General features: G+C 47.4%; 1 protein-coding gene across 6 annotated transcripts in view; it reads left to right on the top strand.

The window, feature by feature from the left end:
- Positions 1-8,882: 8,882 nt before the first annotated feature.
- Positions 8,883-14,561, top strand: part of SGMS1 (sphingomyelin synthase 1) — a 282,944-nt gene continuing 277,265 nt past the window's right edge. For 5 of the 6 annotated variants that reach the window (XM_063102278.1, XM_063102273.1, XM_063102276.1 and 2 more), the window contains exon 1: positions 8,883-9,120. The gene's annotated coding sequence lies outside the window, so the exon portion shown is untranslated. Of the gene's footprint in view, positions 9,121-9,471; positions 9,526-14,561 lie in introns of those variants that run through there. The other variant, XM_063102277.1, reaches the window with a different exon arrangement.

The raw sequence follows: 14,561 nt of genomic DNA, 5'->3' as shown, positions 1-14,561 counted from the left end.
TCCAGATGTGATTGTTATTGATCTCCCTGCCCTCTTTACCTTCATAGTCTCTATCATTCTTAAAACCCGGAGTAGAGCTAATATCATCCCCAGTACAGATGTGAGAAAATGAGGCCCTAGAAGTTAACGAACCTTTGGGCAGGGCCTGGTGGACAGGAAATGATTTTTCTCTCATTTGATTACATCACACAGACTGTAGTAGGCCCTTAAGGAGTGAATTTAGGGATTTGAGGAAGAGACCATACATCTGGATTGGTTGGCCTTTTGGTATGCTTCAAATGAAAACATGTATGCCTATCCATTCTGCCTTTGTGTACGGTTGACCTGGGCCAGGAGTAGAAAGCACTATACTTGCAATATCAGGAGTTTCTCTTTGCTTTGACTTTTGAGAATAAATTATGTAGAGCAGTGGTTGTCACTAGGGAGCTTTTAAAAATCATGCCTGGTCTGCATCCCATGTCCCTTAAATCAGAATCCCCTGGGGTGAGACCCAGGCATCGGTACTTTTAAAACTCTCCAGGTGTTTCCTCCTCTGTAGCCAGCATCTTTAGAGAATCAGGGCTCTAAAGCAGTGGCTCTCAACTTCAACATGCCTCAGAATCACCTGGAAGGCTTGGAAAAACACTGGTTGCTGAGACTCTCCCCCAGAGTTTCTGATTCAGTATGCCTGGGGTGGGTGCCAAGGATCTGCATTTTTAGTAAGTTCCCAGGTGATACAATGTTCCTGACCTGAAGACCAGACTTGGAGAACTGAGAAAGTGAGTTGAGCAGAAGTAAAGCTAGTCTGAGCCTCAGTTCCCTTTCTTCTTGCCTATGAGGTTACAAGAAATTTGTGTGTGAGTCTCTTCCACATCTTTCCACAATGCTGACTCACCCAGTAAGGATGCTAGAACAACATAATTTGCTGTGTAAATACGAAATAGCCTATGAGCATCACAAGTGTTTTGAAACAAATCGGGCAACGAACCCCATCAGGCTTTGAATAGATTCTAAGGAGCTTACCACAATCTTCAGTAGGAAAATAAACATTTTTCAAAGGAAATTTATCATCTTGAAATTTAGTTGTGCCACTCATTCTATCAGCATTTCTTTTTTTAAAAAAGCCTTTAAAATAACTCCTCTTTATTATTTTAAATGAAGTCAAGTTATAAGGTTCATGGAGCCAGAAATTAAGACAGGGATAATACCTTAAGTCTATCAGGTAGGGTCACCAGATTTAGCAAACACACACACACAAAAACAAGCAAACAAAAAAACAGGACACCCAGTTCAATTTGAATTTCAGACAAATGATGATTAACTTTTTTAGTATAAGTATGTCTCATGCAATATTTGACAACCCTGACCAGGGGGTAAATATTGGGATGGAATGACATGTGCCTGCTCTGGAGAGCTGGTACATACCATTTCCATTTCTGTTTCATGGGTGCACGGAAGTACTTGATCTTGTGCCTTCTCCATCGAGAGCTCAACAAACATTGGCTGAGCTGATGCAATACAGATACCCAAGATATAAATGCAATATATAAAAGTGTCAAGTGATTTCAGAGAAGGATGCTTGATTAAGTTAAGATTCCAATTTCTTTTGATTCAGTTATCCCATTTTGGTCATTGTCTAAATCAGTGGTTTTCAACTGAGGGTGATTCCTCCCCTCCCTGCCAGGGGACATTTTGCAATGTCTGGAGATAATTTTGGCTGTCACAGCTGGTGGCGGGGGGTGTGGGGATGCTACTGGCATCTAGTTGGTTGAGGCCAGGGACACTGCTAAACATCCTACAATGTACAAGACAGCCCCTCACAACAATTATCTGGCCCAAATGTCCACACAATTGAGGTTGAGAAACCCTGGTCTAGATCACAGTGCACAGGATTTAACAAATCTTTCATCAAATTGTTCCAGCCACATTCTGGAATGTGCTGGTATTTCATTCTTCCGGGTGTCAATGATGGGGAGAGAATGTCTCCTATTTGCTGTACTATTAAGGAATTGGTGGAAGAATTTTTACATGCTTCTTCAAAAAATTACAAAACTAAGGAGGCGCTGTTGAGGTTCCAGAAATGTGCCAGTCCTCTGTTGCTACTGTTCTCCTTGTAGCATGGCCTAGATTTGAAGACTTTGAAGAGTTCGTGCAGGAACTACAAAATTCAGGACATTGCACTATGTAAATCTTCCCTTCTTTAGTATGGAAGACATATTTTTGTCTCAGCCTTCCAGTTAGATATGGCCATCTAGGACATGTTTGCAAATGGCAATTGGAGGAGATGCTGACCCAACTTGTATTCATTATTTTGTATACTGTCTCTGTTGCTATAATACTTGTATTTAGAAGGAAGCAGATGGCTAAATACAACAGTGATAAACATTCACAATACATTAAACAATACCTCATGTTTCATTATGTTTACCTCTAGTTATCTATAACACATTTTACAGATATATACTCATATTAAAGACCTAATTAATTCTCATGATAGCCATGGGAAGCAAAGAGGGGGTGGGTTATATTATTCTCATTTTAAGAGATGATAATTAAACCTTGCCTGCAGTTACATGTTGACTATTTGAAGAGCCAGGCACACTCAGCTCCTGGCTGAGGTGCCCCAAAATTTGATACAGGGCATACAGGTCCAGCTTCCTGCCCCCTTTCAAAAACAAACCACTCAAAAGCCAAATGTTGGTGACAATGGAAGCCAGCTTTATTCAGGAATACTGGTAACTTGAGGAGAGATGTTTGGCTAACCCACCTCTCCAGAAAACCTGAAGGAGAATGGGCAGACTAAAGCCATCTCAAAGACTCAGATTTACTGAGGGGTTTTTAAAGAGGGGGCCAAGGGAATGGAATGTGGGGAATGAAAAGCAGGAGGGAGAGGCATGTGAGCAATGAGGGCTTCATGCAAAGTCTCAGGTGCAAAGTCTCACCAAGACTCATCTGGTTTCTGCTCCCATTTTTTAATTTTTTAATTTTTTGTTTAGATAGAAAATTATTTTCTTGACATTAAAAACGAAGGAAAACATCACAAAGTAAATTTAAAGTCAATTGATAAGGATCAAATTTAATACTCAAAGATTAATGTCCTTAATGCAAAAAGAACTCAAAAATAAATGAGAAAAACTAAGCAGAAATTTGGTGAAGGACACTAGCAGACAAGTCACACACCCCAAAGAAACACACGTGGCTAACAAGTAAATTCTAAGATCTTGTTGACGGGGTGAGACGGGGGTGCAGAGCTGGCCCTTGGCTCCTGTCTCAGGACCTTGGGTGGCTAGCTCCGTTGCTTGACTGGTTGTGAGTGGGGTCGAGGCTTGAGGCCCATGGCCAGTCTTGGGCCCATGGCCTGTCTCGGTCCCCTGGGAGGCTGAGGCTGTTGCTTGCCTGGTTGTCTGTGCTCTCATCTTTGCTATTATCTCAAGGTACGTGAAATATTGTGGCTTTAGGCTGGCTGCAAAACAACTTTACATTCATGTAAATAATGTCATCTTGCCCCATAACCAAGGTTCAAAATATCAAATAACCATGGGAAAAGAGGGAACTCAGAGAAATGCATGCCAAGAAAAAAACTATGTTTTTAAAATTTGCCTACAGCCCATGCAGTTTTAGGTCCCAACATGGCTTCGGTCCTGCTCATTCCAACACCAAGAGCAAATTGCAAGTCTTGCCAATGGTGCCATGTCTGCCAGCCAGGGTAGCACTCTGCTGATGGCATTGATTTATCAGACCCTGGTTGGTGTCCAGTCATAAATGTCTAACTTGAAAATCCTTTTTAAAAGTACATGGCAGATTGTGAAGGATGGTTGCTAATTAGAGAAGGACAACACAAGTCAGGACATTTCCATTCCTAGTGGTTTACCTTTTTAAACAAAACACAGCACAGTAAAGTAAAACATAGAAAATAAAGTCATAAATTACAGTTCAATAACTATTTGCTATGGGCTACTTGATGTCAAGTCCTGTGCTAAGTACTCTGAAAAATGAGAGATAAATGCATATCCTTGATATGGCATTTAATATGTAGTCGGAAAGTCAACAATTAGTTGCAAGAAACCTACAGAAAAGTTTAAAAAGCATAATATAAATAAACTAGTGCCAAAATGTGTTAATAGGAGGTTTCTGTGGCCTGGAAGGCAGAGAAGCTTTTATGAAAAAGGTGGAATTGGAGATGGAACTTGAAATATTAGTAGGATTGGTTCAAGTGGACAGTGGGAATCTGGGGAAATAGGATTCAACTAGACAAAGGGATTAATGAATATGGGCAGGGTCATTCTTGCTACTTTCTGGAAGAGATAGAAACTTGGGAGCTCTCAAGTAGTAGTTTTCAGCTAAGTGAGCTGAAGGCAGAAAAAGCCAGACTGCAAAGGGAGAGAATAAACACAAGTGCAGAGGAGACAGAAAGAAACATCCGAGGTTCCTGTCAATACTCCAATTCCTTGTTACCATTTCTTTCTGTACCTCAGTGGCATCAATGGCATCCCTGACCTACCCCAGTACCTTCAAATAAATTCCAGTTTTTCTGTTGACCAGTAGGAGAAGCCAAACAGACAATTTGGGGAATGGGTGTGTGTTTGTGTGTGTGTGTGTGTGCAGCTGGCCAGTGTGGGGGAACCGAAACGTTGACTGTGGTGTTTGTTATGAGGCCGCACTCTAACCAACTGAGCTAACTGGCCAGCCTTGCACAGAGGGTTGACTATCACTAGATCTAAGCCTCCAGGCAGATACTTGGAACCCGTGCCTTGCTGTCTGCAGCTGGCTTTTCTGGTCAGCCTTGGTTTGGAACCTGGGTTGTGGCTTGGCTAGATGAATACAAAGGGTTAAGTGAGGGCTCATGAGGTCTTGATCCTGGTACTCAGGCTATGTGGCCCTAGATTCTTCCACTGAGACAAATTTCCATGGACACACACAGAAGCCTCTTTCCTCCCTGAGCACTATCTGAACTTTAACTATGATTTTGTTATTGAATTAGGCTCTCAGATCCCAAAGTCAAAGAAATGAACAGTAAAGCAGGCAGCACTTATTAAAAGAGAAGATAGACTTACGAATAAGGGAGGTAGCTACAGGAAAGCTAGCCCCCTAAGGGGAGCTGTTCAGGTCTTTTATAGGGAAAAGTTTAGGGGTGCAGGCCAGCATCATCATCCTATACCTCTCCATTCTCCCTGGTTGCATCATGGGTGCACGCTCAGTTAGGGCTTTAATTTAGTCCTTGCATCAGTTCAGTTGGTCTAAGATGGTGGTGTTGGTCGTTATAGCCATCCCAGGAAGTTCACTGTAGTGGTCACTTTGAAGCTTTGTGTGCATGGGGGAACGCCTAAAGGGGTCTTAAGTTTAATCTGTAACTTAATTTTTTACAATGATAGGAAACAAGCCTCCAGGGGAGGTTTTGCCACTTTGTTCCCCTCTTATTTCAGTTTATTTTATCATGGGGTAATCATGAGCCCTGGGGGGGGGGGGGCGGTCTCATGACTGAGGAGTGGAAAAGTAACAAAGTGTCCTCTGCAGGGAAAATGGAGTCAGTTTGGCTCACAGGCCTAGCCCTATTGTCCGTTTGGTGAGTGATGGCTGCTGCTTACCGGTCAATTGGGTAAAACCACCACATTTTTTTTTTCGTCCTTTTTTGTGACCGGTAAGGGGATCGCAACCCATGGCTTGGTGTCGGCCGCACTGCGCTCAGCCAGTGAGCGCACAGGTCATCCGAACCTGCGCGGCAGGAGCGCCGCTGCGCACTCTCCCGAGTGCGCCATGCAGTCGGCCCTAAAACCACCACATTTTTAATCAGGTAGATTACCTTCTAAAGGTAGAAGAGTCATTCGTTTGGAACTGAACCATCTACTTCAGAATAGCTGTTTTGGCAAATGAAGTGTTTGCCTCAGTATTTTTCTTTTTTTTATTCAAAATATTTTAACTTTTACTTGTACATATTTTTGGGGTACAGTATGTTGTTTCAGTACGTGCAAATACTTCACTTATGATTTCATACCCATTAGTCTGGTATTTGTTCTGAGTATTATTTTTAACCTGATATTTTAATGATAGTGACTTGGAGGTGATTTAGTTCTGTTTCTTAGTTGTCTTGACAGCAATGTAATTCATGATATTCTATGTACTTGAAGATCCTAAAATTTTACAGTCAAGCAATGATACTTTTTATTGATTTGATAGGAAATGCACTGGTGAAATTCTTTGGAATTGGGTGGACTATAGAGGGAGAATTATTATTAAATTTTTTTTTTGGTTACAAATAGTAGTGACTTAAGGACCATAACTAATTTTCATTTCAAGAGCCAATTCTTAAGTGTCTCATAATCACTTCACTCAGAATTTACTTTTAATGCTTTTGTGATTTCAGAGTTTTTCTATATTTATTTATGGCTGTATTTTTATATATGGTATATTTGTATATGGCTTTTTCTCTCCGAATAATTTTACGAAATTGGAATTAAAGTGCAATTAGTTTTATACTCTCCTTTTCCCCCTGTTATATATCATCCTAAAATTACTCACGGAAAACACTTTAAAAAACTTACGAAACGTTTCAAACATACAGAAAATTAGAAAAAAAATTATAGTGAGAACCCTAGGCACACCACTGACATTCAAGAACTGTTGGTATTTTGCAAAATTTAGTTCATCCTTACATTGGTGTGGGGGGCATTTTAAAGTAAATTAAAGACTGACATAAGATTACACCAGATGCTTAGCAGCTGCACCTTATTTTAAGGACGTCTAAAGCTTACACCACATTCTGCATAAGTAGCAATGGAGAGAAATCAGCCAGCAGATTTTTTAGTTTGAAAAAATTTACATCACAAGAAAGTAAGCCTTCCTTTCACCTTTTAGGTGCAAACTGATGAAAATACCCAGTAGGGCTACTATGACTCAAAGAGTCTTGCCCTCAGTAGACACTGAAAACATGTAGCTGAACTGCATTTCAGTTGTTATTTTAAAGCCATACGTCACAAATGCACTCTTAATCATCCTGAGCACAGCATAGCGGTGAAGAAACCAGAGAAGTCGGAGTGGAGGGCGCGATAATAAGCCCGCACTGGGGCACAATGCCTCCTTTTAAATTCCTGACTCCTCACTGCGTTTTAGAGCAAACTACGTATATGTTCAATACCTCACTTATTAAAATGGGCAGCTGTAAGGCTTAGTTGGAATAAAGTAAAGCGTCCATCAGAACGACCCGGAGGGCTTATTAATCATTTTGTAGGACCCCACCCGTAGAGTTTCTGATTCTGCAGGTCTAGGTGGGGTCGAGAATTTGCATTTCTAATAAATTCTCGGGTGATGGTGACGCGGCTGGTTCCGAGATAACAGGGACCCCCAGTGACTCGTGCCTGGAGCCAATAAGTGTCCATTATTAACATCACCATCCAAGCCGCCCAGCAGCAGGGGCCGTGGGGTACTGCACCGCAGGGAAGAGCGACGGCCTCTGTCCAGATGTCCCTGCCAACGCATCACGCCTCCTCTGCAGGGAATAGGTTAGAACAGAGAGGGTGGTGGAGCAGCGGGTGTCGTTGCCTTACAGAAGGGCACCCCCTCTCTCCAACTTCCACCTCTGGGGAAAAGCAGAGGCCATCGGCCACCACAGTTCTGCTCTCTCAATTTCTCAGCCGTATGCTTCTGGCCGGGACGAGAGCCTGTCCTCAGGGCAAGCCGAGGGCGGGTGCAGCAATCCCCGCACCCCAGGGCGGGGCGGAGGCAGGTGCAGAGCGGAGGCTGGTGCAGAGCGGAGGCTGGTGCAGAGCGGAGGCTGGTGCAGAGCGGAGGCTGTAGCCTGGCAGGAGGGCGTGGCAGGGGAGGAGGGCTTTCTGCGCCGGTCCCTCCGGCCCGGGTCGGTTCTGCTTGCGCGCGGCCCAATAGCCAGGCGGAAGATGGCTGCCCGGAGCGCCGCGGACAGTCACGTGTCACGGTGATACCGTTGTACGCCCCCTCCCCCGCCCGCCGAGTCCAGACCCCGCGGGAGGCTCTCCGCCGCGGAGGTGCCGCGCCGGCCGGCCAGGGAGGGAGGGCTGGGCGGTGGAAGGCCAGCTGTCTCCGCCGTCCCTAACCTGGGTGCTAGGGCTCCGCCCGTGGAGCAGAGGAAAGCCTGCCTTGGGGCGACCCGCACCAGATCGGGCTACTGGGCATGCGCAGGGCTCCCGCCCGAGCGCGGTCGCTCTCCGGGTTTTCGCCGCAGCTCGGAGCGGCGGCGGGAGGCGGGGCCCGGATCCGGCGGGGCGGCCCTGGCACAGCCCCGGCCTTTTTCGCACAGAGCTCCTCGGCCCTCCCCGCGCTGCCGGGCCTCGCGGGCTTTGCGGAGTAGGCGGCTGTAGTGTTTTTGTGAGAAGAAGATGGTTTAAAAATGGGCCGAAGAGTCTGAGGTCCGGCCTTTTTATGAATGGTCAATCAGGAGTTAATCCCAAGTGTCGCAGCTCTTGGGCTTGGTGGGAAGAGAATCCAGGTGTCGTTCGCCCGGCCTCCAGAAGGCTGTTTGCGTTCCCTGCTCTCTGATAAGCTCCAGCGGATCAGCCTCTCCGGCTGAGGCCCAAGCGGCTTACTATCCCTGACCTTAAACCCGGCCCCCCTCCGGCCTTACTTAGCGGCCCCCTAAAAACGTGCAGGCCGAGCCTTTCTGGTTGTTGAGGAAAGCGCCGGCCTCCCCAGTTTTCCCATTACTTGAAAGTAAAATAAAAGGGATCCCAACCCCGACTGCTCCTTCGCATGCAGTCCGGCCCGGGTCCAGTCCCCCCTTCGTCCCGGGAAGAGTCCCCCGCGGTCCCCTCCTGGCCAGCCCGGCCCGCCCCCCGGCCGCCGCGAACACCCGGAGGAGCGGATTCGCGTCGCGCGGGAAGCCGGGCCCGCTCGGGCCGAGGACTGGGCATGCTCAGCAGCCCGGGAGGCTCGCGGTGGCAAGTCGGCAGCCTTCGCACCAGCTAGGCAGCGGCCGGGTCGTCGTCGGCGGCCGGCGCGCAGGACGGGAGCTGGTAGGGCCGAGCCGGGCAGGCGCTCCCCCCTTGCGCGCGGCGAGCCGGCCAGACAGCGCGATCCGAGTGCGGAGCCCCGCCGCTGCCCTGCCCCAGATTTCATCCCGCGGCAGGGGGCTCGGCGAGCGGAATTCCGGAGGCTGCCGCGACTCCGGTGCGAGTGAGTCGGGGCGGGGGCAGAGAGCCGGACTCGCGGTCGCCGGGGGCCGATGGGACACCCGTCTCGCGGGCCCGGCCTGACGCGGGGGAGTGGCGGGCGGGCAGCCCCGGGCGAGGGGGCGTGAGCCAGCCCTAGCGGTGGTCCTGCGCGGGTACCTGGCGGGCGCTCCCCCGGCTCTGCCGCTCCTGGGGGGGGTGGGCGCAAGGGGCGGTCCGGTGGCCGGGATCGGGGCTCGGAGGGGGCGGGCCGCTGGCGGGGCTCCCGGGCCAAGTTGGAGCGGGGCGGTAGGCGGGGGCGTCAGTGGGCACCTTTTCAGAGGAGCTGCGTGTGGAAGGCTGCCTAGTGTCGGATTGGGGCGAGCGCGCGGTGGCGGGGCCGGAACACCGGGACGCGAGGAGCCTTCGGGTAAGTGGCCCGCCCGGGGTCCCGAGACCCGCAGGGGCAGACTCCAAATCACGGCCCCACCCCCGCGGCCCTGGCGACGGCGTGACTGTTCATAACTCGGGGCCAGATCGCATCTGGCCGGGCGCCCACGGTTTTGGGATCCCCGCGCCGTGTCCCCTTGATGCCCCCGACGACGTGACAGGTGGGACCCCCTTCGCTGAGGAGCGAGCGCCTTCTCCCCAGGCCGCGTAACAGCCCCAGGCTCGCAGGCGGCTGTGAGACCCCGCGGGGCTGCCCCCGCCGGGTGGGAGTGTTTCGTGCAAGACCGGGAGGGGCCATCGGCACGGTTCAGAACTGGACAGTCTCTCCAGGACGTGTTTCTCCCCGTGAGTGAGGGGGTCTGCGTGATCCCGAGGCGACTTGTCAAGGGCACAGCAGCGGCCGCCTTTCCCACCGTCTGAACCCGCAGCAGGGTTTGTGGCTTCCTGTGGTGGGCCGGGTGGCGTGCCCTGGTCCAGCTAACGGATTCACCCTGGAGCGTTCTGGTTAACGCTTGTTTCCCTCTCGTGCGTCGCGAGTAAAAATTGCCATGGCTGGAGGGAACGAAGAGAATCCTGGCAGGTGCTTCTCAGATTTATCTTTTCACCTTCAAACCGCGCAGACTTCAGTTGTCCAGCTTAGGAAACTAAGAGGGAAGGCTGCTTTCTGAGAGGGAAGGCTGCTTTCTGAAAGGGAAGTTGATTTTTCGTGTGATGGGGCCTATCCACTTTTTCAGCTCCCTTGACGTTTACCTTCCTGGACCTTTAAAACTGTTTGGACAGGTTATTTTGCTTTCAGATTTGGGAGTGCTGCTGGCTGGCTGCCTGGCTGTGGAAGTGGAGAATGCCGGTCATGGTGTGCTGTGAACTCTCCAGGCTTCCTGGCACTGGGGGTTGAACATTCAGGGAGGACTGAGTGGGCAGAAAGAGAGGAATGGGCCCGGTGACGTAGGAACGCGACGGGAGTTTGCCTAGGGTTGCCCGGGCTAAACGGGCTTGGCGCTCTTTCGGCCTGTGCAGAGGGGTAGAGGGCTAGGCGTTTCATTGGTCGGGGTGTAAGATGTCCACGGGAGAAGCCGGGCGGGGGATGGGTGCCTGTCTGGTCAGTGCTCCAAGGGAAGCCCAGGGATGTTTGGTGATTCAGCAGGTGGCAGCCTTCCAGCTCTGAAGCCATGCCTTGGCCCAGGAAGCAAGCAAGCAGCCTGTGCTTGCTGTCGCTGGCGCCAGCTTTGCGGGAACCTCCAGGAGCTGCCTTCTGCCTGTAGCAGCTCACTTTACTTATTTGCTCCGTACAGTCTGGAGGCCCTGGTCCTTTGAGTTTCCAGAGAGAGAGAGAGAGAATTTTTTTGAGTCTCTCCATCTTTGTGACCTGCTAGGTAACAGGAGGTGGCAGCTGCTTTTCCTGTTTCTGGTTCAGAGACTAGAAATTTACAGTTTTAATAAAATAGTAACATTTATTTCTACCACTCTTCAGTGCTGATAGTGAGCTATTTCACATATGTGGAAACACTTTTTTTGAGGAAGAAATTAATTCCAGGGATGGATTAAATTGATATTAAAGGGACACAGGTATTAAAAGTGTCTTATTCCTTGGGGGATCCATAGCATGTTCATAGTGTCTAATTTGTAGTACTCAATAAATGCTTATTCGCCTGAAATTTAAAAAATTCTTTATAAGAGCTTATCAATATTTGCCATATGCCTCATCTATTTTTTGTCTGTAAATGGAGTTGTCCCTTCAACATTGTTAGAATAAAGTACACACATCAAAACCTTTGTATGTATGACACTTAGAGAACGTTGTATATTTTCATAAGACATAATTGCCTGTGTTGACCATAGACATTCAATTTTAGCTTGAAAACCCAATTCTTTTACCTTTCTGGTTAAATCCCTTAATTTTCAACTTGTGGCAGGCCCTGCAGTTCAGCTGGAAAAAATAGGCATGCTTTGCTAACATATCTCATGAACATCTAAAGGACTCCTACTGTTGTGAGGCTGCTGCATGGAAAAGGAACCAGAACACACAATTGAGAATTTAAAAGGGGGTTTTTATTGGCCGGCCGGAGACTGTTCCTCCAAGAGAGTCTTGGAAGGAAGCAGCCCCGAGTTTAAGTTTAAGGGGTCTTTTAAAGGCACATGGTCACACAGGCAAAAAATCATATAGTCACATACTTACAGTTATCATATGGATGGATACATACATACATACATACCCTCCTGGCATGAGGAGGGGGTTTGGGGAGGCCTAGCATAAGCTTATAACAGAAGCTGAAAGAAGCCAGTTAATCGCTGAGGGGTGTGAGGAGGGGGTTTGAGGAGGCCTAGTGCAAGCTGAACAGAAGCTGAAAGAAGCCAGTTAATCACTTAGGGATGGCAAAAACTTTCACAGGGCGGTTTCCTCCTTAGGTTGTCTAGATACATCCAGATACAGCTCTTGTTGTTATCAGTCAGGGACAGCATAGGTGGGAAACAGCAAAGGCAGGCAGAGCTTAAAATTTTTCTAAGTACAGGACAATTTTTAACCTTCAATTTTCACCACAGATGTTGGGGGCCTTTCAAACAAGAACACTTTTCAAACAGTAAAAATGGCATAAGCTAAATCAATCTACCTCGTCACACTACATATAGCTGTCAGTATTTCTTTTTAGAGTAAAAATTGTTCCTATTGCATAACAAATATACTTTAATTTACAAATCTTTATTTTATACTAAGCATTTCAGGAAAACTCTCTGCAGAATTCCTGACCCTTTACCATCCAATGAAAAGTGCTGCTGTAGAAAAGAAAAATGGTGTTTAGGGAATAAAAATTATGGGCTGTTTGCTTGCAGGGATCAACTCTGAGTCTGGAGGGGAGGCATGAGTGTGTGGCTAGGTCATTCTGCCCCTCCTCCAATTGTTTAGCCATTTCTTCTTCCCCTGAAGACATATTTTCCTGGCATAGCTTGCTTATTTCAAGCTGCTTTCAGAAGGATCTGTTGCATTTTCTTTCATATACTCGATCAGTGGTGACTTCTATTTTTTAATTGCCCCATACGTTTTCTCAGTGCTTCATATGGCAGACTATGTAGTGCTTTTGGAAAAAACTGTGGCCAGTGTGCCCTTGTGGGAGCATGACAAATTATAGATGGCTTTGTCTTTCCTGATTTGGATGGTAGCTATGGCCATAAAAGTCTCTTCTGGAAGAACTTCTGTGGCATGCCTGGTCTTAGAGATTTGGGCCTTTCTGTTAAAGGTTCTCAGTCAGGAATGTAAATGGTTATTTCTTTTTTCCTACTATATTCCAGGAATTTGTTGTTGTAATTATGCTATCCAATCACAAGGGGACCATATTTTGATCAGTCTTGGATATGGGAGTTGGGAGGCAGCACTGGATGTGGGGGAGGGGAGAGTGAAGAGGGGGAAGCGAAGGGCCTGGAGCCCCAGGAAGATAGCTCAGTTTTGTTTTCAGTGAAACCAGGCTGAATGACCAGTGAACAGCATGGCTCAGTCTCTGCTGGAATGCTTTGCTCCCCACCTGAGTCCTCGTTATCTCCACAAATAAACACACCACATACACATATAGACATGCACAAATTCACACACACACACACACACACACACACACACACACACGCGTGTCCAAAGGCCAAGAAGTCCAGCTTCTTTTTAAACTGACATGTCAGAGGGAAAATCCAGGGCTCAGTAGCAGGTTGGATTCTGGGTGCTTGAAATCACCCCAAGCTTGTATTTCAGAAAGGTTGCCGTCTACTTCTCAGTGCAAGCTTATCTGCTCCCTTGATGATGCAAAACTACTGGGAGCTTTAACTGAATAGTACGTAAATAAAGGTGAGTGGGGATTTAAAGAACTTGTGTCGTTTTTGACCCTGTAGACTTCTGGTGCCAAGAGTTGAGTTAACATTCCACTGTTCTTGGCAGAGGATCCTCTCACTATGCAAAGCCCCTTGCTTGTTTTATTTTTTCTCGTTCATTCCCCCTCCATTCTCTTCTCTGCCAGAGCCCTCTCTCATGTGTTGGATATGTTCTTGGGTGTGTGTGTATTGTTGTTAAAGACACAGTTATTTTGTGTGTGTTGTTAATTTATATAAGTCGTACTGTGCAGTAGATTTCATTCTGTTTCTTTTTCATTCAGCATTAAAAAATTTTATTTTTTATATTTATTTTGTTTTGGTGGCTGGCCAGTATGTAAAACTTTTAATTATGGAAATTTTCAGACATTCATGAAAGTCAAAAGAATTTCTTTCAGGGGCCAGCCCATGGCTCATTTGGGAGAGTGTGGTGTTGATAACACCAAGGCTGCGGGTTCTGATCCCTATATAGGGATGGAAGTTAGCTCACTTGGGAGAGTGTGGTGCTGACAACACCGAGTCAAGGTTTAAGATCCCCTTACTAGTCATCTTTAAAAAAAAAAAAATTTCTTTCAGCATTTTGTGAGATCCGTGTTAGGGTAGGTTATCCCATGCATTGCTGTGGCTGCTGCTTTGTAGGGTTGGTCTGATATGTGTCCACTACTTTTAGTTACCCATTTCCCTAGTGACGGGTGCTTAACTCACCTCTACTCCTGCTGTCAAGAGCAAAGCAGTGACGAACATCCTGTACACATTCTCTTAATGATCTGTGTGAGAATATCTCCAGGATAGTGGTTCTCCAAATGTGGGCCACAGCCAGCAGTGTCACCATCACCTGAGAACTTGCTAAAAATGCAATTTCTTGGGTCCCAGCCTAGACCTCCTGAATCAGAAACCCTGGGGGCAGAACCTGTTAATCTGTTTTGACATGCCCCGCCTGGAGATTCTGAGGCATGGGAAAGTTTGCGAACCACTGCTGTAAGAGTATATACGCAGGAGTGGGATGGCTGCGCAATAGAGTTCAACCAGCATGCCTGTTTTTACTGAATGCTGCCAATTACTCTGCAGAGTTGCTGAGCTGGTTTACGTTCCCACACCAGTGCCTGAGGGTTCCTGATTCCTCACATCCTTGCTAATGTTTCATATTAGCAGTCTTTCTAATTTTACCAA

The sequence above is a fragment of the Cynocephalus volans genome, chromosome 7 (genome assembly GCF_027409185.1).
Source record: "Cynocephalus volans isolate mCynVol1 chromosome 7, mCynVol1.pri, whole genome shotgun sequence".
In the NCBI taxonomy this organism is placed as follows: Eukaryota; Metazoa; Chordata; class Mammalia; order Dermoptera; family Cynocephalidae; genus Cynocephalus; species Cynocephalus volans.
The sequence above is the reverse complement of the archived record's forward strand: the minus strand, read 5'-3'. Positions and strand labels throughout refer to the sequence as shown.